This window comes from Buteo buteo, chromosome 5, assembly GCF_964188355.1.
Source record: "Buteo buteo chromosome 5, bButBut1.hap1.1, whole genome shotgun sequence".
Classification (NCBI taxonomy): domain Eukaryota; kingdom Metazoa; phylum Chordata; class Aves; order Accipitriformes; family Accipitridae; genus Buteo; species Buteo buteo.
The window spans coordinates 4,974,935-4,991,352 of NC_134175.1; the positions used below are offsets into that span (position 1 = coordinate 4,974,935).

General features: G+C 37.3%; 1 protein-coding gene across 2 annotated transcripts in view; it reads right to left on the minus strand.

Moving 5' to 3' along the window:
- RERE (arginine-glutamic acid dipeptide repeats) overlaps nt 1-16,418 on the minus strand; it is a 256,784-nt gene that overhangs the window by 212,043 nt on the left and 28,323 nt on the right. The gene's annotated exons all lie outside the window — the stretch shown is intronic.

The following is a 16,418-nucleotide window of genomic DNA, read 5'->3' on the forward strand; positions in this document are numbered from 1 at the left end:
TTTCTCCTCTGGTTTGCTTCCTCTTCTCTGTAGGGACCAATACTTAAATTCAAAAATGTTTTTGTAGAAAATCCCTGCCCTGGGAAACTCTAAATTACAGAATGGTACGTTGTAAGCCAAGGATATTAAAACAAAATCCAGTTGTGTCTGCCAGATTTTGTGGTACTTAAGGCAAGACATCAACCTGTTCAGCAGCTTATTGAATTTAATGACAAAGTGACACACACAATTTATTTTATAAGGTATTATCTTTAACAAGAAAAAAAATCCAAATATTTGTCAAGAAAAAAAAAACATTTCAAAGGAAAAATTTACATTCTTGAGAATTTAATAAATGGATTTAAAAAAAACAAGAAACCATTTGTTCTCAGCTGTATATTAAAAAAGCAAACAAAATTAAACTCTCAATAGTTAAAGGGGGGAGCGGGGGAAAGGGTAAAGCGGAAGGAGGGAAGGTAGAAGCAAGCAAAGGCATCTTTTTCAACTCTATTAAAGCAATTGTAAAACAATGGAAGTTCGCCTGTTCTTCCCTCCAGTTTCAACTAAAAGTAACTTTGGGAGTAGAAAACTTGATACCTCTATCAACAGCCTGTGGTATGTTCAAACTATTATAATATAAAGCATGCTCACACTCACAAGCTAAAGGAAATGACTGCCAAATGCTTCCTTTACAATCTTCCTTCCAGAGTAAGACAGATTCTTTACCAGGAGATTTTCTCAACACACCAAGTATAGCAGAAATTGAACTAACAGGTATGTAAAATTTGCAATGGATTTACAGTCTTTTATTGAAATCACAGCACAGATCGGAAACGTGACTACAGCTCACAGTTTTTTAGTGTAGTAATCACTTTCACATTCAAAGGCTTCAGCAAATTCAATAGACTTTTTTTTAAGTGACAATAACCACAGGATGTGACCATACCTATAATAATCTTTTCCTCCAGACAGGGAGATAAGCTGTAAAAACAGGAAGTTTCTACTATAATCTTGAAAAAATGTTAACAGTCTGAAACCACATGACTCTAGTTCAGTTACACAGGGAAGAAAGTCTTCATTTCCCAATACTATGGGAAAAGATACCTAACATATGAAACTAGTTCGGGCATTGTTCCACCACACCCCTCCAGAATCCCCCAAATCATGGAATAATGTAGAAGGTTCTTGGTTTACTCCTCTTCTCCTTTTCCCTCCACAAATTCATAACAGTAAGCAAACAAGACAGCTTCCATCTCACAGGAAGAAACAGCGGTTTATGTCAAAAATCGATACTTTCCCACATGCACAGGCATCCATTTCTTAAGAGGCTTAAAAAAAATATAGCAAAGTAAGAATTGCAACCAAGTGTTAGGCATGTATCTGCATTGGCCATGCTACAGCCTACTGCACTTAAACTAGACCTTTCATGCTTCTGAAAGAGGTCTCTTTACCTTTTGGAAGACTTGATAAAGAGATAAATTCAAAAACTTTACTGCTCAGAGGGCAACATGACCTTCCTTAAATCACACAAATTATGTAAGCAGTTTGCTGGACTCAACTTATTTTGATTTGTTTTTCAAACATAGGGATTTACTGATGTAGGAACATATTTCACACAGCGGTCTTCAACCACCTACGCAGAAGCTTTAAGTGAACTAAAAGGAAGCGGCAGATTTTTGATAGCTAATATCAACCAATTAACAGTCAAAAAGGCCTTTCAAAATCAGTTTCACAATATTTCTCACACTGCAGATGAAGAGGTAGCAATAGTTAAGCATGGTTTACACTAGCTTATCAAACGCACTCAAAAAAAAAAGGATTCTGCTGTGTATTTTAACATAAATCAGTTCTGTGCTACTTGTCAAAACAATGCACATTTTCCTATCGGCGTTTAACATAAAATCACACTAAGGGCTTAAGAATCCCATTCACGTGACTATATTCCGACTCTGAACTTCCTTCCAAATTCCCTCATAAAAAAACACACCAGTCTTAACTACGTTCACCTTGGTTTCATATGTAATGCAGCTACTACAGAAACACACAAATTAAATTAGTATTTTTAGGAAGGCTATACTGGCAACATGGCGTTTTTTCCCTGACACTGTTCTTTCAATGGCCTATCCGAAAGAGGATTTAATGTAAAAGGCACCTCAGATCTTCTATTTAGTTGTCTCTTCTTGAGACAAAGAGAGAAAACACAGCAATTCACACAAACTAAGACAGAAAAACTTAAAACATATAATCCCTATCAGAATTGGGCAACCAAATAATTTCAAGGCAACATAATAAGGATGCGTGAGATCTATGTCATTTCTTGAAATTACTTGCAGAAAACTGTAAAACAGAGTACCATTCCCTCCCATTCTAAATTGTGTTCCAGACATTACATCTTCGATGAAGGTAACTGCCTGCAGATTGCAAATCAAGACCTAACTGAAACACACACATGCACACAAAGGGACAATTCCATGAAACAAACATTCATTTAAGAAAATATTTACATGTTCTATGTAAATTTACACAAAAGGCAAACATTCCTGGACAAAAGAAATGCTTGAGTTTCAGATGATGTGAGGCAAGTTTCTAATGTAACAATAAACACACACCTTTAAAGCCACTGCATAGAAACACAAGAAACCTCTTTAAACAAAAAGGGCTCAAGAGTAATCAGTGCCTATTTTTTAATCAGGTGACACGGTCAAGATGCAGTATGCCATCTAGTGTCAGACTCCTAAAAAAGTTATAAAACCCACCAAAACTCTGTAAATTCAAGTAAGCCACATGGACCATGTAGAGACTTGACTCTGCAATTGCAAATTTTAAATCTTCAGTTTTCCCCTCTAGTGCTGACAACGGCCCAACTGAAAGCATTAAGGAAAAAAACCCAAACCTAAAGCACAAAGTTAAGCAACATCACAGGAAGTTCTTTAATACGTTTGGTTCCCACTCCAGCTAACAATATGATTCATTAATCAAGACATGAACTGAAGAGCAGCAGAAACAGCGTGCAAAGTGCACAAAAAACCAGAGCCACACAGGCAAGTCTTTGGACATGTGATACGTAGAACCTCAAAGGTGTTCTTTGTTTGGTCTATGAGCTATTATCTCATTCTCTTCTGAACACAATGTCTAGACTTTGACGAGGTGACTGACAGGAACTGCTGAATTTTCATGCTAGTGTTTTATCAGTAACAAGCATACACATACACCTCACGAGTTCATTGATAATCCATTAATAAGACTTGCATTAATAAGACTTGCATTAAAGCTTGGCAGGCAACTTCCTCATGAAACAAAATCTGCTTCTTTGCTTTTTAGGATCTGAATGTGCCAAGAGTGGCGTATCAAGAGGTGAAAAAATAATTTAAAGGCTACCCTTTGTTTCAATTTCCCTAACATAGTCATCATTAAGCAGTCACAGAACACACACTAGGTTATCCACTTCTTTCCTGTTTATAGTCTCCAATCATCAAGTTTCAGAATGAAACTTTTCAAATCACGTGTCTACACTAGCACATGCACATGTAACTTCACATTCATGTAACCATACACAGACAGCAAGAAGAACTAGTGTCCTCCCCCTAAACAACAGATGAAAAGGTCACACTGCACACGTCTAACTTCCATGAGGATGCCAGTGTGTAGCAAGTCATGGCTGTAAAATACATTAAGCAGTGAACTGTCTGGAGTGAACTAACGGGGGGAAAAAAGAAATCAACTAAATAAATTTTAGAGAAGAGGGAGAACTGGAAAGCTAACTAACTACAATCAAAGCCTGTACTTCCAGGCTTATTTGTGAAGCACAGTTGTTAACAGTGGTTAAATATTAACAGTGAATGCAATGTCAGGAAAGCAACACGAAGTATACTCCGTAGCCTCCCTTTACAGGCATGTAAGCAATGATTGCCTAGTCCATTACCCAAGTCACAGGGTTACAAGACATCAATTCCAACCCCACCACCACCTACATTTTTCCAAAGGAGTAGGCAACAAAATGTTGTTGTCATTCCCCTCACTACCTCTTTCACAATGAAATCTGCACTTTGGGATACCAATAACCAGATATATTTTAAATAAGTGGACCTCACTGGACAAGTGAGGTCAAGAACAAGCCTGACAATCCTGTTTGATTCAGTTCTTGGAATGAATAGAGTGCGCCCTTCAGGGCTTCCACTGCAAAGAAACCCATTATTAGACCTCATTTTTCAGTTAATCCAAAGGTTGAAGATATATACAGGAAGTGGTGTTTAAAAAGAAAGACTCTGAAATCAAATAGCTCCCAAGAATATCACTAGATCCATTTCAGATTAAAAATTCTACTACCTTCCCTCCATTAGTCCAACTTAAGGCAGGAAGCACCATGTTTTGCTCATTAGTTTCAGAGCTTGGGTGGGGGTGTTTGTGGGTTTGGGTGGTTTTTTTTTTTAAATAACCTTTAAGATGGTGCTCTGTTGATTAAACCATTTTCATCCTTCAATGAGTTTGATTCCTATTAGTTCAGACTGCAGAGAAGACATTGATTTTTACTACAGTCAGGATCAAGAGAAGTAACAGCTTTTCCAATTAAACAACTACTCACCACGTTAAGTAGAAAAATATGTCCGCAGCAATAATGTGCAAGTGTCCAAAGCACTCTTCAATGCTAACAAAAGCTCACAGACATGCTTGTAATAACTTTAACCTTTAACTTGAGAAAGGAGGAAAACTCCATGTATTACAGGCAGTTCAGCTCCTGTTAACTCTGCTGATAAGAAGCTGTAACACTGAGAAAGGCTCAAAATTACAGACAACTCATCTTCCAGCTCTGAATTACCATCATTATACCACACAAATCACCACATTGGGCTTCAGCCTACTAAAATAGAAATCACAACCAGAAATGGTCTAGTAGGCTGCTGCTGCTTCTCCTCTTAAATGAAGCTTTTATACCAAACAAATCTATACAGTTCTTGTGCTATAGCCTTTCACAGAGTTACACTCTAAATCAAATATTTTATTCCATAGCCTGCAGCTATTCCCACATTTAATAACTGACATGGGAGACAAGTTTTAATCTCCAGACTGAAACAATTACTATCCTCATAACCACTCAAGTCAGAGGTAAAAATTACAAGTTTTGTATTACCCAATTGTATATTCAGGTGGAAACAGTAATACTTTTCCAGAGGAAAAAGGCAAAGTATATTCAGTACAACAAAAGAGGGGAGCCCAAACAATCATACTCCCTAATTTTGCGTGTACTAGGATGACCATGCACCCCAAGCAGTCAAGACAAGACTTTAAGCTGTAAAAGAAATGCATCATTCTCGCCAGAGCAGCAAAGAGACGAGAAATCTGAACAGACACTATACTTGCAGATTTAAATATTCTCCAACCAAGAACTTGAGCTACAGCTTCAGGTAAGATCTTAAACAACCAGCGGACTTCTTTTAGTCATTAGGGAAACAGTTCTCATGCTCCGAGGAAAATCTACTGAAAAGCTACCTGAATTAAGTGACCTCGAAGTCTGTCCTGTATCTGTGCAATTAATGCCAATGCTGTGTTTTCAGGTTTCAAAATACATGTTAAAAGGAGTTCAACTTTTTATTTCAGAAGTTACTCTAACAGCAAGAGCCATGACTGAGAATAGCAATACCTACACTCCCCCTAAAATGCTGCCAGCACTTCTAACAGTCTGCCTTGGTCACATACAGCTGGTCCATGGATATACATCCTACTGCAACTGCCAAAACAGAAAGGCATTTGATATGCAATCTACTGCCCTATGCTGCAGTCCAACACTAAGCAACTAAGAACCATTGGCACTTTGAGGCTTTACAGCCTCTAACCAAAAAATGCCCTCCCAAGGACAGTTACTTAGTTGTTTGGGAAAGGATCACAAAACTGCACGTAAATGTAAGAAAAAGAAGAATGTGTTACAGGGACAGTTACAAAGAACAGAAAAAAAATCCCTACGTGAAATCTCAGTTTGGAATTTGTACATTATTACATGTTTCACCACCAGTTATTACCAGCTGCTGGAAAGGAATATTTAAAAAAAAAACCCCAAAACATAGCAAGTCAAGACACTGCTTCTTTCTCTTTGAATATATTGAGGAAAAAAGCGCAGTATTTTACCTCTTGTCCGAGAAAGTAAGAAAACACCATTCAGTTTGAACCATTCAGCTTTTTATTTATGCTCTATAAAGCCCTGCAAAGATACTTCAAACATCCAAATTATTTAAATCAGCATGAAAACGAGAGGTAGGGTGTTAGAGCTCACAGTGTTTTGGAATCCTTCTGAAGGAATCCCCCCAGAGCTAAATAATTAAGACACATCTTCCAGAGTAGGTCTCCAGTCCAAACCAATATTCGTGTTTCCAATACACTGAGAGGCCATGCGGTTGGTGAGAAAAGACAGAAGGAATGCACAGCGACTTTTATTGCTTTTCTTCAGAGAAGCTTGATCTTTCGATGTTAGAGGGGAAGGAGAATGCTATCTTGATTTAGAGTGCCCTCTAGAGTCAGCTCCTAATTAATGACATGAAACACGAATGCTTCTTTCACTTAAAGAATTCATACCACTAGTATCTGCAGGTTTCTAAAAACCGGCAGTATTTTACACAAAAGCCAATAACAGCATTTTTCAGACCTCAGGGGATAAATGTATTCTCTTCTAAATTTACATACAGTGTGTGTGTGTGTATATATATACGTATACATCAGTTACATATCCACCACAGTCTGAGCTGGGAAGAGGGGTGAATGAAATCGCACAGGTGGAGTGGTATCTCATTGCACGAAGCATTTTTTGCAGTTTTGAACAACTATCACCTTCTTTAAGCAGGTTGTTGATAACTGTGTGATAGTACACAACTGAACTTTCTCTGAGTTTAGTTTACGAAGGGGTGTTGCTTTTACCACACACAGTGCAGCTTTTCTAAGAGCACAACATCCACAGGAATGATGCGACATTTTACACCTGTAAAACTTCACAGCTCTCCTGTAACAAGTGTTAAAAAAAGTTCCTGGTCTTTTAAGTATTGTTAAACAACAATAGACACCATGCAGCAAAGCTTCTTATTTGGTATGCATGTCCACTTGCACCTTTTCTCCCACCTGCTACCAGTGTTTGGATAAGCTTCCTCCCCCTCTCCCTGGAAAAAAAAAAAAATTCTCTGAAATAGCAATGCCCAGAGGGAGTTATTGCATTGGGCTGCATAAAAAAAAAATACCACCAAACACCAGAACAGTATATAAAAAAAAAAAACAACCAACCAACCAAAAAAAAAAAAAAAAAAACCACACAAAAAAACCCCACACATTTTAGCAGTAACAAAGCTTCAATATCATCCAGGCTGAAAAGTCTCATTTTCAAATTCCTCTCGCAAACTTCCATTTTCAACTGCTTAGCTTAAGTGAGACCGCAACGCTCCTACATTTTTCCCAGTTTATCTCCTCAAGGTATCTTCCTTCACAGAGCAGAAGACTTGCAACTAGTTTCACTTCTGATGAATCTTCCTACCCATGAAAATTTAATGGGGGGTGGGAAATAATGGCAAAGCTAAGAATAGAACTCCATTGTAGTCACCAAGCCCATTTTGTCATTAAGAAACCTGTCACAGAGCAGGAAAAGCTTAATTTTTCTTATGTTGGAGTTAGCACCTCTCTTTTTTATTTCCTGTCCCAGTTTTGTAGGAACATCAAAGTTTTTCATGACAGAAATGTCCCCCATGTCCACAGATCCACAGCCCAGAATAAGTTATGTAGTCCAACTTAAGAAAAAATACCAACATGCTTAGCTAAAAAGATCGTGAGCTTTTTATGTCATATGCCTATTCATTACCTTCATTTCTATAGCTTATCTAAAGAAGTTGTTCATGTTGGGCAGAGAAACACATCATCTTTTCTACTGACAGGCACAAAATCTTTTTTTTTTTTTTTTTTTTAAATCAGTGTTTTACAAAGGAACACAGCTTAACACATGCCCCTTTCTGTACAAATTCCAGTAAGTTAACAACTTGAAGTGGTTTTACTCTTGGAATTACATTAAGTGTAAGTCAGTCCTAGACAATGCAACTATTTTTAGGACTTACTTTTCATCACTTGAAGATGCAGGTCCTTCCATCCTTATCAGCCTTAATGGGTGTCATAAGCTACTAATTTTGATCTCCAAAAGCACTAAAGAAGTCATAGAAGACTATACCATCTAACATGAGATAAGCTTCTTACCTGAAACTTCAAGGACATGGGCATCTTGATCTCTTTTTCCCTGTGTATGAACCCTTTTGAAAGATAGCATGCACGAACAGTCTCTGCGTGAACTCCTAAATGTTTTCTCTGGATATCAGATGACTCCTGCACACTCCTAAAAGACCTAAGCAGCATTAAATCCTTTGATTTTTATCAAGTAACACATGTGTCCACGTCAAAACAGTTCCTTCTTCAGACATGAAAGCTGTGTAAGTATGCTACCATTTCTGTGACAGGATATGCTAATAGCAAGAAATAGATCTTCTCATCACTAGCCCCATGCTGTTGGCCACTCTAGCTGTCCCCCTCATCATGACATGAATAAAGCTACGTAAGTGTTCAGGCAAACATTAAAATGTAAGTAGAAAAAAAAAAAAAATCTCCCTGAAATCTGTCCTATCAACATGCTGACAGCAAAATAAGACACTACCTCTGATTAAAGTACAAAGCTATTAAAAAAATTTGCTACTTCTCTGTCACTTAGGAGGAAAATTAACTAGCTCATGTTGGATTAAGTCTAAGTTTTGTTTTCAAAGACTTCATGTGCAGCTTTCTACTGAAGTGAATAAGGGAGCTGCTATTTCTCAGATATTTTATATCAGACTGAGTATGAATTGCAAGAGCCATTGTTGATCTGTTTTAACATCGGTTATGTCTGTAAGATTACCTGTCATAAGAACTGGAGTTTTTAACTATTATTTGTAAGTGAAAGATTTTAAGGCATAGGGTTTCAGTTAATTAAAAATCCACTTAGTTATCAAACTACTATTAAAAGACCTACTTCAACCTCAAACGAGGGTAAGTTACTGCCATTTGGAAAGACATCATTAAATTCTCACTCATTGATTATAAACTTTTTGCTTAAAGTAGGTACATGCAAAGATAACACTGGCACAAGAAAGGAGCTATGCAGAGAGCATCTAAAGTAACTATTAATCAATTCATTTATTAGTGATTCATTTCATCCAAATCTGAGCCCTTGGGAAGAAAAAAAAAAAAAACAGAAAAAATCAGACTGTAGAATTAATAATGTCTTTTTGATTTAATCCTCCAAATTAAGCAGACTTGCAACCAATGACTGAGAATAGTGAACAAGTTACACAATGCAAGCAATTTCTAGTGCGCTCTGAAGGCAATCGAAGTTCCTAACCAAGAAGAAGGAAGGTGTTTCCTTCACCCCCACCACCCCCTCATCTTCACTTTCCAGTCTGAGGGCCACATCTTCTAGTACAGAAAAACAAGTAAACATACAAGGTCATGCTCTTGAGCTTTACTCACATATCTCATACTGGAGACCTATCTTCTGTTTCAGAAAATCTATGATTATCCTTCTAATCTTTCTTGAAGAGGATATTCATCCTTCATCTAAGGGGATTCAAAAAGATCTCAAGGACCCTGCTTTTGGACACAGGCAGTAACTGTAAGAACTTCAAGGGCCATAAGAATTCAGGGCTATCTTCAAACAAACATTTCCTTTAAAGTAAATCACAGGAAAAAATGAGGAGTTAAAACAAGAGTGGTTTTTATTTTTAAGCAAGCTCAACAAATCCAAAGAGGCAGAAGAAAAACATTTGTCTCTCCAGCATATTAAGTCATTGCCAGGAAAATAAAGTTTTGGAAAATAAGTCAGAAAAGGTTTTTTGCAATATAAACAGGCAGAAAGACTAGCCTACAGAAAGGCTATAATAAGCTTCCATCACAAATTATCTTCCATAGAGATATCTGTTGCAAGAGAAACGTTCAAAATAACAGCTGCTCTTGCAATTGCCTAACAAATACAAGTCAAAAAAACTCAACTTCACAGCCACAACAGCTATTTCATAGCTAACAAAACCAGAATAGGCTACTTGGACTACAAAAATCATCACTCGGAAATCCTACCATGTTTAGTCTAATTTAAAGATCACGCCATGTCTTCCTTGAAAAAAAGCTACATGATTATTTTTTTTCTTGTTTTTGATCAATATATCCAAATAACTACTACCTATATGCCTTTTTGCAAACAGAAACAAACATCTGTGTGGGTGACCATGATACACAATAAAAGTAGTCTCTGTACATTGGTCAACATTAGGTTCCCAAGCCCTAAACATAATAATTCTGAATGTAATCTTTAGCAATAACCTGATGGAATTAAGTGCCAAATATGTAAAACATTACTGGATTAATAATATCATTTGCAAGATACTGGGTTTTGAGCCACAAAAGCTGTAATATCACAGCTTTTAAGGTCTAAATTGTCATATACAGCTAATGTATCTACTAGACTTCCTGTTGACAGCTCTCTATTTTTACACGTACAAAGTTTGCAGTTTTGTAACAGTTGTCACTGCAAGGAGCAGTTTGGGATTTTAAGCTCGCTGCCTTTGTACATGTGTATCTACCTTTGAACATCAAAATCAACAAATAATTGAGAACCGTAGCTAAAAATAGAACCTATTGAAAGAAATGTAGAGCCTTTGATAGCTACAAATCTTTACTACATCTCTCAATACAGATTGCTTTTTCAAAGAGGATCAACGGTCTGGCCACTGTTTTAGCACAACCTATTCTTTCTGTAGAACCACTACTACTCTGATTCTGAAAATGAGCAAACTGCTGTGCACATAAAAATTACCTGCGATTCAACTGACAGATAAGTAATCTTGGTAGCTTTCCCAGCTTTTGCTAAAGAGCATTTCCTCAGACCTCATTTCCCTTTCACTTGACCAAAATAGAAAGATTAAGGTAAGCCATTTACAGCTAGGAAAACTAAAACTTATTACGTCTTATTTTTAACTAGCTACACTGAATTTAAAAACATATTCAGAAATTATGCCATGGCTTTCAGCAGCAACATTTATGCCTCCCACAGCCAAAGTCTCTGCATTTTCTCCCTCCTTTATATTAATGTGTTTATCCAACTGTAATTCCATTAGTATTATGTAACACAGACAATCTTCTTAGGCATTCTATCATTATCTTACACCAAAACTAACCCACCACACAAGTACGCTTTGACTGTGAAACTTATCTTTCTAGATTTTGCTGACATTGCAAGAAACTGTCCGATGTAGAACTAAACTGACACCTTCAACTACTGAGCAGATCTGCCTGTACCCTTAGCCAAACTCTCACAAAACAGAACAACAATATAACTGCCCAATGCCATCTTTTCCTCATACACACTCAGGACATACTAACATTAAATTATTGTAACAGTTGTGATTCTTTCTTTAAGAAGAATCTTAAACATACGTTTAATGTTTGTCAACTGTCAACCTCTCCTCCGTGCTGAACAGAGTGAATACTATTTGCCATTATGTCTGTAATTTGACATTAATTCCTTAATCTTCTTAAGTCAGGGCAAGCTTGTGGATCATTACGAGGTTATTTAGAAGAGCACATCTGAAGTATTACATGAAGTGTACATCTTATTAAGAAAATAAGTTAACTCAAGTTTTGCATTTCGTCATTCATACACCTGAAAATAAATCAATCGCCTTTGGAGAGCTATAAAAAGATACACTATGAACTATTATTGCTATGTAATCCTCTTTCGTGTGGTGCAGTATCTGCTAACAAGATTGTGTAGCTTTCACATTGGATCAGCAAGACTGTGACCTTTACTGACAGTTATTCTAACTAATATTAATGCTAGAGAGATGGCCAGTGCAACAATCTTCCACATTTATGCTCTCCCATACAGATACCACACAGATTAGCTTCCACTGCCTGTCACCACTTGTTTCTTGCTTGCATCAAGAAGTGCATGGATCAGGCCCAGCAATTTTTTATATTGCCTGTGCAACAGCAGCAAACTACACAAAAAGCAGGCTTCACCAGAAAAACCCTTACTTCAGCGGTCTTTATTGTGCCATACCTCATTTAGAAGACAGACCAAACAGGGTCCTCACTAGGCCTTTTCAAACTATTGATAGGGACTTCTGCCATTCCTAGCACAACCATTTCTGATTGTATCACTTTTCTTCAAACACACATAAACAGTTAGTGGAAGAAACTCCCTTTAGTGAAAACAATTCAACACTGGGTGGCTGGTACTGGCACTGGAAGGAATGTATCACCTTCCTTCAACTCAAAGCTAAAAAAACCCAAACATATACATGCAAGAATAAAACAGTAATAAAAAAACCTATACTTGCATACAGAGTGCAAAGTAAACTGGACATAGAAGTCTGAAAGAACTTAGGCATTAGGAAATATGGCTCGGTCTTGTCAGCCATGTAAAAAGACATAGGAGACAAGCCATTACCTTCAGTAACTTTAAAAAGCTTTTGAAAGCTAGAGACACATCTAGATAGCATTGCAACTAGCAGAATGTGGCATGACAATTTTCTTATGTAGAGAAGCAGAGGAAGGGATGGAGCTGAAACATTAAACATTCAGCTTATCTATGTGGACAAATTATTTGGAGTATCACTGGAATAGCATAGGATTATTTTTTTTTTTAAAGGCAACTAAGAGTATCAGTTACCTTAATCTGTTCCCAAATGGATTTGTTTAACACTACATGAAGCGGTCTTCATGAGGAATACACTTCTACACAGGATAATATTGCAATCTAAATCCCCACTTGAGTTGATTTTTCCCAGGAAACAATTCTTAACCACTTGGGGGGGGGAGTAGGGGGAAGGAAAGTCACCCTACTAGTCTGATCACTCAGCAGATCAAAGGACAAAAGCAGCATGCCTTGACTACTGTCAGCTTTTGTCCATGGAACAGTGACTAACTGCATCCAAGACTCTCCCCAAAATCTAGAAGCCGAACCAACCCACCCCTCTCTCAAACAGACATCTTTAGGCAACTGTTGTGATCCAAAGTATTTGCACTTTTGTAAGTCCACTACCCACTCCCCAAATAAAATAATAATTTTAAAAAGACCCACAAAACACCACAAGACAGAACGAGTATAGCCTAGTAATTATTCTTCTATATCCACTGCATGCAGTCCTTTTCTTATATATAAAGGTCTTCAGCCATGCCAATATGCAGCTGCCACTCTTGCTGAAATTTAAGTCCCAAGCCAAAGGTTTTAGTTAAGCCAATAAAGATGAGCTTAGAAATAGCTTTTGAAAAGTTACCTACGCAGGGTGCTGAACTAACATGCGCTGAAACTCATACTATTACATTGCTGAAAGACAGACACCTAAACCAGAAGTGGAAGGAGGAAGAGTGAAAAGACACATACTAGGCAAAAATGCTTCCTCCTAAATAGATTCAACACTCCCAGATGACATGCAAGAGAGAACTGACTACCTGGCACATGACAAGATGTTTAAAATACAATTTGCATGCAAGAGTCTAAAGCTGTAAGAATTAAAGTTACTTTTCTTACGTTTAAGTTTTGTAAGCAATTTTGCAATGTACTTAAGTTTCCAGAGCAAGCTTCATTCGGATGCAAATTAGAATATTTCCCTTGTTCATACACTAGCTACTAAAACTAGTTTATGTAGAAAATGGGATGTGAAATAGCAGCTACATCTATCAGCAAAATATTTTTTGCTAGGTTTACAATCATAATGCATTTTGTAATAAAATTGCCAATGTTGCAGAACCCAGTTTTAGTCAAATACACATGCAATTACATTAATCAATTAGCCTATAATTGCACTTTGCTCTTTTTGATTCCTAAGACTTTGCTGGGCACATTTGAAAAAAATGATACTCCCTGGTTTTGGTTCTTTGGGGGGGGGGTTGGGGGGGGGGGGGGGGCAGATATCAATACCACAGTACAAAAGAGGCTGGATAGTTTTAAATATCATTATGTTTTCAAATCAAGGTTTACCTGGAAAACAGAACACACTCTTCAGTGCACAATGTTCTATCTGTCATAACGGGACAGAATCTGTGTATGACTGGTCACCGTGTGAACAACTTGAAAAAGGATAAAAATACTACAGTGCAACATTCTAGCTTAAAAGTACTTCTTCTGAATGCAAAAATGAGCTTCTTAATCTGTTCTTTCTGCCTCTGAAAGGTTTCTTCCCAAATGATTACTGTAATTTCCAGGGGAGATAATCTACCAAAAAAAGGAAATCCTTTTTTTGAAATTTTATTTGCATTTTGTGCTCATCTACTGGAAAGAATGACATTTCGGCACCTTTTCCTTCAAAATACCAATAGAAAGACCACGCAATGAGGACTATCTTGCTTCATTATCTTGCCTAAAGATTCAAAATACATAAACACTTCTAAAAACAAACTCATAAACTATGAGCTAAGTAGGAAACATTTTTTTTGTTGTCATGGAAAACTGGAACCCAAAAGCAAACAGCCAGCCAGGCATTGATCATAAACTTCCTCTCTGTGGTATGTAATTAAACAAACAACATTTTTTTTCCCCCAGTATCAAGACAGAGGTGAGTCCATGAAACAAGGAACTTAAAATTTTGCCAGACCTCCCTATAATGACAACTAAACCAGAGGGTTTCTTTCTCTGGGAAGTGTTTTGCTTCTAAAAATAAAGATGCAGAATATCCCACCGAGCTATCTGATATTTCCCCAAAAGAGTCATCAAAACACACTGGTATTGCATGACTACAAACCCCATAAACCACGTTAAAATTATCACAGTTAACTTAACTCTAGTGAGTTAAGAGTCTGGCACTGAAGCATAACCAAACAAAATCCCCAACGTTTCCCTGAGTCACTGTCATTCTTAAAGATGCATTACTCATCCAGATTCCACTACGGGTGCAAGTTGATTTGATGTATGCCAAAAGGATTTTATTTTAAGCAAGCAGTAGTATCTGTTTCAAGGGCAGGTAGTTCTCAGCCATTGTAGCCTTGGTCTACTGTCTAGTGTTTCCTGAACTACTATTGGAATCCTTTAGAATAGATTCCCTAAACAGAGGGCCTTAAAATTATCAGAGAACAAAGCTATACAGGGATATTTATACACATTTCCTTCCCCAAAACTATCACGATTACTGTTGAGATAATAAATTACTCTGGCCAACACTTCATCCACAAAAATTCTGCTCTAAGTGATGAGCCAGCAGTAATTCTAGCTGAGAAAATGTAATCCTGTTTTAAGAACTACTTTTAATGCATTTCAGCTCTATGGGCCAATATTGGTTAAGAACCCGGTAACTTCTGTCTTTTAGTTGATTAGGATCCAACCGAGGTGGATTTGCTGCAATTTACATTTCCCAGAATGTCCTAATAAGATCAAGTGTGATCAATACCACCAACTATGAGATTTTTTTTTTTCCACCAGACAACACAAAAGAAACCTGAGTTATTACTTAAGGTAGCAAACAAGTTAGCATGCCTTCAGCGGTGGTTATAACTGACAAACTGTTGGCCCTCACTTAGCATGTACATCTCTGCCTTTTCATATTTTTGGGTTTGTCTCACAGCTTATTAATTTTTGCAAACAAGAGCAGTTGTGCTCTCGCCAACAGATTATAATGTTTTATTATCATGGATAATTTTAAAACATCAATGTACCTACATAAAGAAGAGACTTGAACTGCAAGTGTCCTCCACCAATTGCAGGAGGTATTTTCTTTGTATCAGCTGCAGACACAGAGCAGTGTTTTGCACAGAATTGCAGGATAGTGTTTTCATCTACCATGACAGCTGAGGTTGTGTAGATACCAAATACACAGTAAATGGAGCAAGCGTTTCTTTTAATAAACTGCCACAGAAAAAGTATGAAAAAAAATGATTCAAGCTGAGGACATATTGATGGGTACAAAATCCTTGAGGCATTATGCAGCTCACACAGGCTCATGGATCAGTATTATTGCAGCAACCAGTAGCCGTCAAAGCCAATTACCCCAGGGACTTTCCTATGTGAGGACTGGGTTCTATAGATGCCTTCTGTAACTGTCAGAGGCTGCACACGCTGGAGAGAGGAGGGAGTGCTGAAAATCTGTCACAGCCAATTACTGCCAATGTTTTATTTATGTCAGGATACACCTGATCAGTGAACAATAAAGCCATTTTATAAAAGATGATTACAGAAACAGAAAGCAAAATGGCAACAACTGGTAGAAAAATTTCATTTATAGGTAAACACAGCACCTATACTTTCCACATAGGTACACATAAAATAAATTATCAATGCTGAAGCAGCGACACATAGATTTTAAAGCCTTTGACTCCAAATGTCGACTGCTTTTTTCAAATGCCCTGACAAAAGGCTTATTTGTATATAACTTGTTCTAGAGACAGGAAGATGCAAGTCAATCTACTAC